Source organism: Mus caroli, unplaced genomic scaffold, assembly GCF_978045245.1.
Source record: "Mus caroli unplaced genomic scaffold, Mus_caroli_1 scaffold_14, whole genome shotgun sequence".
Lineage (NCBI taxonomy): Eukaryota > Metazoa > Chordata > Mammalia > Rodentia > Muridae > Mus > Mus caroli.
In genome coordinates this window covers 27973535-27986444 of record NW_028227269.1, presented here as the reverse complement: position 1 = coordinate 27986444, position 12910 = coordinate 27973535, and the positions used below count along the sequence as shown (strand labels likewise).

The following is a 12910-nucleotide window of genomic DNA, read 5'->3' as shown; positions in this document are numbered from 1 at the left end:
ATCCTGGGGACTGACCATCCTAGCACCTGGGAGAGAGCCAGGCAGCAGAGACATTGAGGAAACTGAGGGCCACGGCATTTGCTTTCACAAACAACAGCCCAGGCTGAAGAATCATTCTACAGATAGATTTCCATGTTAGCCAGCCTCTAGCTTAGCCAGAGTTACCATCACTGTGATGAAACACCATGACCAAAGTAACTTGAGGAGGAAAGGGCTTATTCAGCTTATATTTCCCCATCACAGTTTATCATCAAAGGACGTCAGAACAGGAACCCAAACAGGGCAGGAATCTGGAGCCTGGAGTGATGCAGAGGCCATGAAAGAGTGAGTGATACTTACTGGCTTGCTCCTTGTGGGTTTTTCCAGTCTGATTTCGTACAGAACTCAGAACCACCAGTTCGGGATGGTACCACCTACAATGGGCTGTGCCCTCCTCACCAATCACTTATTAAGAAAATGCCCTAACAGGCTTGCCTGCAGCCTGATCTTATATAGGCATTTTCTTAATTGAGGTCGCCCCCCCCCCAGATGACTTTGGCTTATGTCAAGTAGACTTAAAAATATCCATCACAGACTTATAGAGGACTTATAGACTTTTGATCTATAAGGTCCCTCTCTGACCCTGAGCTGGGGCTTGGACCCTCCCCCATGGATAGGCTAGCCCCACTTTCCATGTAATCTTGGGGATTTGGGTAAACATTGGAAAAGTGTTTCTCTTCTGGAACTCTGGCCCTTGCTTTACAGAGCTCCCAGCAGCTCTTGACTTCAGCAGACCTCTGGTTGTCTGGGCATGGTCACTCCCACTAGTAAGAGCCCGAATGTCAACAGAAAGGGTGCCAGCTGTGCAATAACAGCAAGTCTAGTGGAGAAAACCATGAGGCTGCCAGCCTGAGTGTCCTTGGTGGGTGAGCTCCGCACAGCCCAGAGCTATGTCTAAGAAGCTATTAGCATTCAGTTATGGCCATGGGAGCTTTCCTCATAAATCTAGGTTCACCAACACACCACCAGGAACCGCATTCCAAATCTTCAAGTAAACAGCACACCTCACACCTCACATTTGAGTCAATATGAACATGGCTTTTCGAGTTTCTTCTGCTAACCACGGAACGGATTAGCACACACCTCCCAGGACCAGGCTGTCCACTGAGGTGTTTGTGGAGAGGCCAAGTAGCTGAGTAGCTATCAGGAGGACAGTCCATCTGCAGAGCAGCAGAACAGACAGCTCATCATGCCATTTCTCCTCCCCATCTCCCAGGGTCTCCACCATGCCAAGCTCCATAGGAAAGCTATACTTTGGGGACAGGCAGAGGGGTCCCTGGACATCAAAACATGTAGGGAATGACCATAAAGGAAACTCCCATGATGAGAAACACTCTCCTCTTGGCAAACCATTACAGTCTTCAAGGTTTGATGCAGAACTCAGCCCAGAGCTGTTCACTTCAGTTGAACCTAAACTTTAAAGTGTCTCTTTTGACACTTCAAGGAGGTATCAGTTTTAGGAAGGCACCATCCCAGGCCTTGCCCCTGCAGAGACATGGAACAAGGCCAACCTTCCCTGGCCCCAGACCCTGCCTACTGGGCAAATAAAGTTCCAGGTTACCACAGGAAGCCAAGAATACAGACTCCCCTGGAAAGTGAAGGCAGGCCACTGGCATGTGTGAGCGCCTTTTCTGCCTCCCTGCCTTAGTTGGGGCAGGCATTTCACTAAGCGCCTCACTTAACTCCATCAGGATATTCTGAAAGGATGCTAGGTTCTCCCAAATTAGCTGGGAGCCTCATTAATATCTAGCCTCCATGCTTACCACCCCATTGTTCAGGGGTACCCACTTCATCTGTGGGACAGCTGTGACCACAGTGTCTCAGCCTTCTTTGGCACCTCTCCCTGGAAAGTACCACAGCAGAGACTTTGGCCCTCTGGTTCCACATGGCTCACAGGGGCTTGGAGAGAAAAACAAAAGTCTTTTGTTGAAAATAGGCTTAGAGAGAACAGGGGCCTCCCTGGCTCTTTGCTCTGGCTGCCCTGCCAGGCCACCCTAAGCTGCCTAGCTACACATTTCCCACGCTTCATGGCCTTTGTGGACACTGTACTGAGAAGGCGGGTGTTGAGGTTATCCCAAATCAATGAGTCATTCTCTAAAGATGCATTTTCTGTCCAAAGAGGACTCCCCCATGTACCCCCATGCACTGTATACAAGCACAGAGAGACACATACTCATGTGCATGTACACACACACACACACACACACACACATGCACACACACTGGACTAATAAAGACTGCATTTCTCTGCCCTCAGGTCAAGGCTAGGTCACTGTGCACAGGGAGTTTCTCACAGGAATGTCCATTTCTACACAGCAGGAGGATCAAGTCTAACTCTGAGTCCAAGCAAGATCTCATTTCCCAAGAGACAATCTGGTTTCTTCCCAAGCCACAGAGGCTCCAGCTGGTGCTAGGATGAATCAGGGACCATGTTCTCCCTGGCATCCATGAGTCCCTGGGACATGCATTCTGTCACCATCCTGGCTGATAGTCACTGGAGTCCCTGAACTGTTCCTTTGTGGCCAGAGACACTTGGGTATACCCACATGGAAATCTAGATCACCTTGTTCATACCCAAAGATACAGGTAGGGAAACTGAGGAAAGCAAAGTCTATTATCCTTGTCTAATTCTTCCTGTGAACAGCAGAGGAAGACTGAAGACCCCAACTGGAGCTGGGTGTCAGCATGTGAGGCCAGCTGGGTGATGCTAATGATGCTAAGCCAGGGAGACAATAGGCCAACAGGGAGGCTAAGGCAGGGAAGCATGACTGGGTCATGGTGGGTAGTGGGGTAAGGAGGGTAGCTGGGACCAGAGGCTGGGCTGGTGAGCAGCTGGGCTAAGAGGTAGGTGGGCAAAGTTGCCTGAGCTCTAGGTAAAGCACTCTTCTCTTGCTCCAGGTGCGTACAAGCAAACTCAATCTGTGGCTGGCATCCTCTACTCCAGCCTTGTCCATCTTTAAGGTCTGTACTGTGCCCTGAACACCTAAGTTGGGATCTCAGACCCAGCACCCAAGAGTGTAACTGTCCTTGGAAGTAGGAGTTTACAGTGGTGATTATGTTGAAAGGAGGTCACTCTTGTATCCAGGCAACTGGGGTCCTTACAGAGAGGTCAGGACACAGAAAAATACAGAGGGACCATCACGTGAAAACACTGGAAAAGATGCCCTTCACAGGCCAGTGAGGGAGTCTCAGGAGACAGGAAGCTGCCAGCATCTTCATCTCCAACTTTGGCCTTCAATGGTGAGAAAACATCTGCGTTGTTTGAGCTGCCTGTCTGAGTTGCTTGGTTATGACAGCTTGCTTTGAGTTGGATGGAATTTGTGTGGGTCTCTCAAGTCTTCCTGTGTTGAAACTAATCCCTCTGTGAGATGTGAAGAGAAAAAAAAGAAAACCCAACTATGGGATTTAATAATCGGGCCCGTGGGAAGTGTTTGCGGTTTGATAAGGTCACTAGGATGGAGCTGTGATTAAATTGTAATGGCTTTATAGGAAGAGGACAGGAGTCTAGAACACACACATACATACACACACACACACACACACACACACACACACACACACACTGTGTACTGTCACCAGAACATAATGCACTGTAGCGTCTTATAATTGCCAGCAAGACATCATCACCAGATGCAACCCCTCATTCTTGAGTCTCCAGTACCACGGGACAAAATAAGGGTTGTTTTTGTTTTTGTTTTTGTTTTTGTTTTCATAACTCACCCATCTGTGGTACTGTGTGGTTGGAAATGGAGATCAGACTAGCTCTCAGCCTGTGTTTATGTGTCTTAAAATACTAACACGCCACGAGGCCTGGGCTGCACCATACTTCTGTGCGAGGTCCAGGAGAGTCTGGACTATGAAGCTGACTCATCAAGAACCCTCAGGAGCTGGCTGGTCCTCACCTAGGCTGGAGGAAACTGCTTCCCACAAATTTCATTCACCAATACCTAGTCAGTCTCCAGCACTCATAGAGCAAAGGGGCCATTGAAGTGTCTCCAGCTGGTGCTGCAGGATGAAGAAGTGGAACTCGGTGCTCCTTGTCTGCCCTGTGCTCGGAAGACATTGAGGCCAGATCTAGATCTTGAGTGAGCAAAAGCACAAAAGTGAATCAGAAATGAGACCCTAACAGAGGTTTCCGGAGACTCTGTACTCTGGAAACAGGGCTCAAGGCCACAGGTTCTGAACAGAACCAACTCAGGCTTTCTCCTGAAAGCATCCATTCAGACAAAACTCTAGACAGGTTGGTGGCAGCTCCCCCTTTCTTTCCAGCACAAACTTGACCATCAGTCTCATGTGTAGCATCTACAAACTTCTCTTTCTCAGACATTTTACAGGGTAGATCAGTGCCTCAGATGTGGAGAGAGGTGAGGAGAGGTTAGGAGTATGCTTTTGTATGGAGACAGGTCCACTGAAAGAAATCCATCTAGCAACAGGACACTATTCTAACTCTTCTAGCTTCCAGACTACTAAAAAGCACACTGCTCTGTGATAACTAATCTTGTCAACCTGACTGTACCTGGAATCATCTAAAACTCAAATTGCTGGACTTGTGAGGGGTTTTCCTTGATTGGATCATTGGAGGTATGAAGACTCACCCTACATATAAGCAACGTGTTCTGGTGGCAATCTATATAAAAGAAGGGAGCTTTTGATTTTTGCCTGCTTGCCTTCACTCTTGCTGGCAAGTTCGTCTGCACTGATGCCAAAGCATTCTTTTGATGGTATTAGGCATTAGAGAGCCTACTTCTTTGGGATTCTAATATACACTGAAGACCAGCTAAGACATCCAGCCTATGGACTGAACAATATTGGATTCTTAAACAGGAGACAGCCAATGTTGGACTAGCCAGACTACAGCCTGTAAGACATTCTAATAAGTTTCTATTTCATATATATGAATATCTATATCTATCTATATGTCTGTCTGTCATATATATTATTTCCATTTCATGTATATATGAATATCTATATGTCTGTCTGTCTCTCTTATATAATATATATATACATATATATATATATATATATATATATATATATATATATATATGAGAGAGATTCTATCAGTTCTGTTCTTCTAGAGACTAATATTAGCTAATACACCTTCCCAGGGCCAAACAGTGTTTTCCAAGACAGCAGAATCTCAGAGAAGAACAAGGAGCCTGATTTTGTGTGTGCCTGGCTATCTGAGATTATAGCTCCCTTAATCCCAGGTGTCTGTAAGGCTGGGTTTATATCAGTTATGCTATTACTGGGAACCATAATCGTAGCCCATCCTAAGTCCAGTAGTGACCCTTTGCCTTAGATCCTCATAGAGGTAAAATGGGAGCTAGATGGGTATCCTGAGGTCACTGGCATGAATGTAGTCATCCATAGTCCTCCACCACCTGCAAGTGATAGACTCACCTAAAAGACTGTATTTATGACAAGCTGGATAAGTATGAGTTGTTTCTTGACAGTATCTTACCACTTCAGAAGGACATAGCTCATTCTTGAGTCCCTAAGAAAAGTACCCAATAGATTTCTACAGATCTGCTAAATAGACAACAAATCCAATAATCTCTTCAATGTATTTGGCCCTCCTCTCTCCTTGCTGTTTGAAACACATAAATAATGGCAGGAGCCTCAGTAGCCACAATGAGAACATGAGCCGTGGCTCACCATTATGGGGATAGATCAGCTGTCCTGCTACTATTAAAGCCTTGCTACACAGGTCTGGATTGTTTTTGAGAGAAAAAGTGCATTGCTGTCTCAATACTCAATGAAACAATCCAGCCATATGTGGGAGTCTGGCAACCGAATGACGTAAACAAATCAATGGAAGGGAAAGGGTTTCAGCACAAGGCAGTATTGTAAACTATTGAGACCTGGTAACAGACTGGAAGGAGGAAGCTCTTCGTGTAGTCTATGAATCTCGGAAGGAAATGAAGTCATGATCCTGTGTTCATGATGTGATGTGTATACTTTAATATGTGATATAAGAAAATGAGCAGCCTACTCACTGCTCCTCTGAGTAAGGGCAGTAAACCCCAAATTGTGTGTCTATTCAGAGCCTGAGCCTCCCTTACAAGAGACAGGGCTGTGGACAAGGTTTTGAACAGAACCACACAACATACAAACTATGCAAAGTAACTTATATTGTCCTCTGAGCAAAGGAGTACCAAAGGGCTTCAAGGGAGCCAACCTGTCTGGTTTTTGGTTCTCTTCACCAACACTCCTGGCATGCTATGTGGTAGGGTGCACAGCTGCATCTCTGGTCTCCACCCCTCACCCTGATGATGATAATCACTACAGTTGTTCTCGGGTAGTTTAAGGATCCCTTGGTTGGCAAGATCAGCTCTGGGTGACAAATACTGTCGTGACCATTATTAAGAAGTGACAGTAAGTACTCTAGCCACTGAGCACCATAGAGATGGCCCAGTGAGAGGTAGGGCCAGCTACATGGAAGCAGAAAATACCATTAGTGGATCCCTGTGATATATTCTGAACAACCTTCCAGAACTGAATGGCCTGTCAATGGTGGAGGATGGAGAAGAGCAAGGGAATCAGAGCTGGGGTATCGGTTGCCTAAGTACACATTGCCTGTACTCGTAGACCACGTCTGTGAGGGGTATCCCTGGGCATAAATATAAAAATGATGCCACAGAGGGAACCAAGGCCTCCTAGCACAGTGTGGAGGGCCATTTCCACGAGAGCTGCCCGAATGACTCAGAGAAGAGCAGTGACAGCCCCGGAAGCCACAAAGCTGATGGTAGCCGGCAAGGGCTTACTGTAGTAACAGGAGGCATAGCTCACTCTCCTGCCTAAGGTCTGACGTCAGAAGGACCAACAGATGACTGAGATGAGGGGTGTGGTAGGGGCAATGTGAGGAGAATCCAGATATCTGTCCTGGATATAGTGAGCCGCCTGGAGTTCAATACCCTCACGTGGAGGTAGCAGCTGGGCCACAGTGGATGGGAAGCTCACAGGAGGCTAAGGCTAGGTTGGGAAATACTTCAGAATGCCTCTGCTGCTACCGGGTATATCGAAACATACTTTATCTGCCTCTGGCAATACAAATGAGTCAACAGCATAGGGCCAGAGGTCTCATCATGGATGCCCTTGTTTCCCATGCTGCAAGTATGGTGGGACCACAGGATGGGCAGAAGTTAGTTGTACTGATGCATGTGATGTGGGGTGTGTTGTTCAAGGGTAGGAAATAGTGCCTGGGTGGGTCTCAGTTCTTCTGAAGACGTTCCTAGGACCTTGTGGAAAAGCCAGATCCACCACAAATCTACAGAGGAGGGGAAAATCCCTCTTGGTAAGAAGCAGAAACATTTGAGGGAAGTGGGCTAAGCAACGTGCCAGTGGTTCAGTTCGTGTTCATGCTAAGATCTCAGGTTCCAGGGCATGAAGAGCCCTTTGAGAGAAGAGTTGGGTATCCATAGCTCCATTTTTTTCTCCTGTGTGATTGTACTCTGGATTGAACCCATGCTAGGCAAGAATGCTACCACTGTGCTATGTATACTTCTACCCCCTTTTCCTACTTGATATTTTGATACAAGGCCTTCCTAACAGCTCAGAACAGCTTAAACTCATGACTGTCTGCCTCAGCCTGATTTAGTAGCTGGGATGACAAGTGAGAACCATCAGGTCCAGCTTTTATTCTTATTTAAAGGGTGCTATCACCAGCTGATGTGTTTACTGCCCTTCAAACCTCACTGGGCATCTGGGTCATACCTGTTACACACACATCCAAGGCACCATGCCCAGAGTCTCTGTCCATAGGTCAGAGTGACCTGGACCCCATATCTCAACAGGTGCTTGGTTGGTGCTGCTAGCCTGGGAACCAGCCTTGAGACGCCCTAGCCTAAACAGAGGCCTGTCTCAGTTACTAGTAAACATTTCTAATGGGGACGATTTGCAACATTTGTTGGTCAAACAATTGGGAGAAGAAAGTCCTTCTGAGCAGACTGGATTCTCCCCAGATGTGCAGGGTGATGTCAGAGCATTCATGTTCCCGAACCAGGAACATTAGTCACACCAAGCCTCAAGCTGTAGCTGATTCAATATGCTTCTTCCTTGCCATCCTTGGGGAGGCATTGTGACCCCCATACAAGAGCCAGTGGTGCAAGAGACAGGCTCAGACGTTTGTTTACTGGAATCTAAACACAGCACTGGGAAGACCAGTTAGGAATACAAGCACACCGACCTCCCACCCACCACCACCACCACCCTTCCTTCCTGTCCAACTATGAGTTCAAATGTTCCCCAAGAATCCTGGGACACTGCACACAGCAGAGCCCAACTCTGGAACCTTAAGTACCTGTGCTGTATGCCCACCCACCTCTTTACCTGCTTCTGCCTTGCTGCAGTTTTGTCAAAGACATGGATAAACCCCCCACAAATCTACAAGCCCAGAGGTGGCCATGGCACATTGACAAGCACCATAAATACCTACTCCACACTCCTAGGATATACTGAATCACTGACAGTTCTTGTGTCAGAACCTCCGTCTCCTTGGCAACAGTGTTGAGAGGAAGGGTCTTTAAGAGCATCTGTCCTCACTGATGAACAATAGCGTGATGGGTCTGCTGTTTTTCAGATCAGGGCAGAGGACCCTCTCTTGTTTTCTTACCTTCCTTCTTTCCTACCCTCTGCTGAAGAAGGCCCTTCCCAGCTGAAGCTTTGGACTTCCCAGGCTCCAGAACTATTAGAAACAAATCTCTATGAAAAAAAAAAAAAGATCTTTGTAAATGTACCCACTCTGAGCCCCTCTGTTGTATCAGCCCCAAACAAAACAAGACATTATATAAACATATGCATAAAATAATTACCTATGTGGGTGTTTATATAGCTAGGCTAAATTTTACAAATGGGCAGCACTCATGGTGCATAAACCCATTTTTTCCCCTGTGAGGTTGGTGTTTACCTCACAGACCATGTCCTTAGGAGACTGGAGAGCTAGGGACCCCCTGATGTACTTAACTGGGTTCTTCATGAAGACCAAGGTCTTGCTAAGTTTTTGTGACAATCATCTCTCTGTATTTTTCCTCTTATAGGACAGAGCAGTTTGGCTATGTGATTAGCATCTGTCAGACTCCCTGTGCACCCCTTCCCCCATGGCTGTTGCCAGGGAGTGAAACTCAACAGTGACCTGTGATGTGAAGACTGGGCAGGAGCAATTACTGTCCTTCTAAAAATCTCAAGTCTGTAGCTGTGAAGGAAATTGCAGGGTTGGAGACAGCAAAAGCAGCCTCAACCCCACCATTTCTAGATGCCTGGGGAGCTAATATTTTGAAGATGAGGATGAGGGATGTGCTAGGGAGAGATGGACAAGTGAATCTGGGGCTTGGATATGCTCCAACCCCGGAAGCTTTCGGTTTATGTAACCACCACAGCCCACTCTGATTATAATGAAAGACCACAGGCAGGCAATATAACCACTCATTGGAACCTTGGCCTCTGCATAGGGGCAGTGCAAAGGAGGGAGGTCTCCAGCTGCTGCCCAGAGAATAAAAGGAGCAGTTTCTCCAGTTTGTAGTGTGTGTGCACTGCCATGGTGGGAGAAGTGCTTCTCCCACAACAGATTGAAGAATGCTATGATGAAACCCACAGCTGCTGTGCATGGAGTTTTGTGGAGAGGCTGCAAGCGGGGTCATCTAAGGGTCTTTGATCTGTCACAGCAAGAATGAAGCTTCTCAAGACAAAAGCATGTTGGGACAGTGGCCACTACAGCTGCATTCCTTCACCTAACTTCAGAGAAGTTTCTCGGAGGTGTCTGCGGCTGGTCTGAAGTCTCTTCCAGGTGTAGATACCTGGATCAGATTCTCCTCTAGATGCAGGAATGTTGAAAGCAGCCAACTGACAGTTTGAAGAACTACCAAGAAGTGGCTGTATGGTCGATTGCTCTCCTGGCACCTGGAAATAATGGGGCTGAACCTGCTCTTGTTACCTCCAGCTGGAGTGGTCCTACAATTTCCTTCACAGCCTCAGACCTGGGAACTTTGTAAAGACAGCAATTGGTCCTGACACACCTGCTGGCACTGCACTGAATATGAGGTCACTGTTGAGTTTCACTCCCGGGGAGCAGCCATGGGGAAAGGGGTGCATAGGTCGTCTGACAGCTGCTAATCAAGTAGCCAAATTGCTCTGTCATTTAAGAAGAAAATACTGAGGGATGATTGTCAGGACTTTCCTCCCCAGTAAACAATTGTTTTCAGTGATTTGTAATAATACCTGACCTCTAGCCAAGTGTATGGGGAGGGCCAGGTCCTCCTAACCCTGCCTAAGAGTCTTAAGGGGAAAGGCATGTGTTCACATGTGAGCACAAACACACACATACACACACACACACACACACACACACACATTTCTTACATGTACACCCATGTACACATGAACACATACACACACATACACAACATCTAGGGTCTTGCTTAAGGCCATTTTCTCTCCTGAGGTTATTAGGCAAGGTCAGTAACATGCGACAGTAATGTACAAGACAGAGAGACAGAAAAGTGTGCACATGGTAAAATATCAGTGGCAGAGCAATGACTTACAGGCTCCGTGCCAAATGTCTATTCACTAAATCCTGAAAATGACCCTTGGCCTAGAGCTGATGTTCATCATTTTGCAGATACAATCAGATTCAGAGATGCTGAGCTGCACACGAGTGTCACAGAACAACTAAGACACAAATGTGGCATCCACAACAGGGTTTTGGTGCCACTGGAGGCCACGTGGCTGTGCAGCCTCAAGTGCCCCACTCTCCTTGCCAGCCCCAGAGTCTCCGCTGGGGTTGTCCTTCCAAGTTTCCTCACAATGAGCTCACTTCCATCTCGAGGTTCTTCCTGAGGGTAACACTGTTGTTGATACAAAAAATGTAAACAAAAGATTATTTTCAAAATTAGAACCAGATCTTAAGGAAGAGAATGAACCTCTCACAGCAAACTCCAGTAGAGTCTGTCCACATTTTAGTGTAGTCGATCACTAGCTGCTGTGCTGGGGACACCAGGGTTCTTTGCAGAGGTCATGACCTGGGCTATGGTCCAGGCTACAAAGAAGCCAGGTGCCCTAGATTTGCTGCAAAGACTTTCTACATCTGGTACTCATATGCCTGAGGTCCACTAAATAAATAGTCACCCAAATCTAACGTGTAGAATTTGGCCAAAGATGGCCCTGTACCAGCCTCTGTGGCTCCTGTACCTGCTGGCACTGCACTGAATATGTTGTCATTCATTCATTCATTCACTCATTCATTCATTCACTCTTCAGAAGGAATCTTAACCCAAGTGTGCAACTTCAATGCCAACCTGGGCTACATAATAGTTCTAAGCAACCCTAAACTTCAAGAGTGAAACATGATCTCAACAAACAAACCATGAAACATACAAGTCCATTAATGAAGATACTGGCCCATTCTCTTTTCATTTTTCACATGGACCCTCTCAAAGGTCCTACTACCTCTCTGTGTGTGTGTGTGTGTGTGTGTGTGTGTGTGTGTGTGTAACTAAGCTACCAGCACATGAACATTCAAGGAATGAACCATGTATCATTTATCTAACATGGATTTCGAATAAACTTGGAATGGGAGCCATTTGGACAAGCCAAAGTCCCCCAGCTAGGAAGGACCTGCATGTGGCGAGACAACGTTCATAACTCTTCAACAAACCAGCTCTTCGGGGAAAGCTCTGGGTTTTTCATGTGCCAGTGTCAAGTTCAAGTGCTCCCATCACAAGAAATCCATGCTACCATGATGTTCTGAGTCAGAGACCTAGACATGCACAGGAGACTCTCTTGAACAGGTCCATTCAAAGCCATTAGCAGTAAGATATGGCTAGACTCCAGCCAGCCTGGTAGACAAGAATTGAGGGGTCCCAGAAAAGTGCTAGTTGAAATTGTAGCCCAAAAGTTTCCTCCATACCTAACACTGAAGCTGTGCAGAGTGTGTCCTCGCTAAGCCTAGTGAACTTGGGCACAGGTTCTAAGATCTCTAAGGCCAGATTCCTTGCTGAGGGGCTGTTCTAGCTGTAGATAAATGTTGAAATGAAGCACTAGGCAAGTTTTCTAGGAGGTATTTGAAACCCAGTGAATATTAACTCTAACCATTCACCTATCCCCCCTCTCTTCAGTGTACAGACAATCAGATACTTGGATAGGTGCACTTTTTAAGATCTACAGATGACTTCTAAGCATACTAAGGCTTGAGAAGCTCTGATTTCAAATGCCAGCCCGAGTCTGTAAGACACATAAGGGCTGATTTGAAGCCATCTCCAGGAGAAATAGTCAAATATGCAGATTCGTTCCTTCTCCACATGAGAGAGCTTTCATGCCAAAGGTGTATCATAACCCCGAAAGGGAACACTCAGGAGTCTGTGTACTTACACATCTTCCTAGAGAGTGGGAAAAGCAACCATATCCCTTACCTGCCTCTGCTCTTGGAGAGATTTGATTTCATGGCACTCCTCATCTGTAGGCTATAGAGTCAGAGCTTTACATCCTTAACAATGAGAGAAGAGAGCAGGCTGACATGCAGTGACCAATCTGACCATGCTCAGAGAAGGGCAAAGCAAAACTTCTCTGCTTAATGGTCTGGCTCAATCTCAGCTGATCCCACTTTCTCCCAGCCCTCAGGAGGAATTACAAACACACCTGCTCGCCTCTCATCCTCTCATTGGTTCTTCCCCTCCCCCACTGGATGACACACCAACCCTTGCCAAGTGCCCTTGTGCCCTCAGAGGCAATGCACTCTGAATAACGGTTAGGAGAGGAGCTCTATACTCTAGAATCTATAATCATGGAAATTGCTAGTGTTCAGTGGCAACTGTTTTCTTTTCCTTCCTTCCTTTCTTTTCTTCTCTCTCTCTTTTTTAAATATTCTATTAATGATGCC

The 12910-nt window shown here is 46.6% G+C and overlaps 1 long non-coding RNA gene across 1 annotated transcript in view; it reads right to left on the bottom strand.

Moving 5' to 3' along the window:
• The window catches only part of LOC147001211 (uncharacterized), a 41226-nt gene extending 28621 nt beyond the window's left edge, over nucleotides 1-12605 (bottom strand). Inside the window, exons 1-2 of the long non-coding RNA XR_015045205.1 lie at nucleotides 12444-12605; nucleotides 8654-8742 (exon numbers count right to left, since the gene is read on the bottom strand). This is a non-coding gene — a long non-coding RNA (uncharacterized LOC147001211). The remainder of the gene's footprint in view (nucleotides 1-8653; nucleotides 8743-12443) is intronic.
• Nucleotides 12606-12910: the final 305 nt, after the last annotated feature.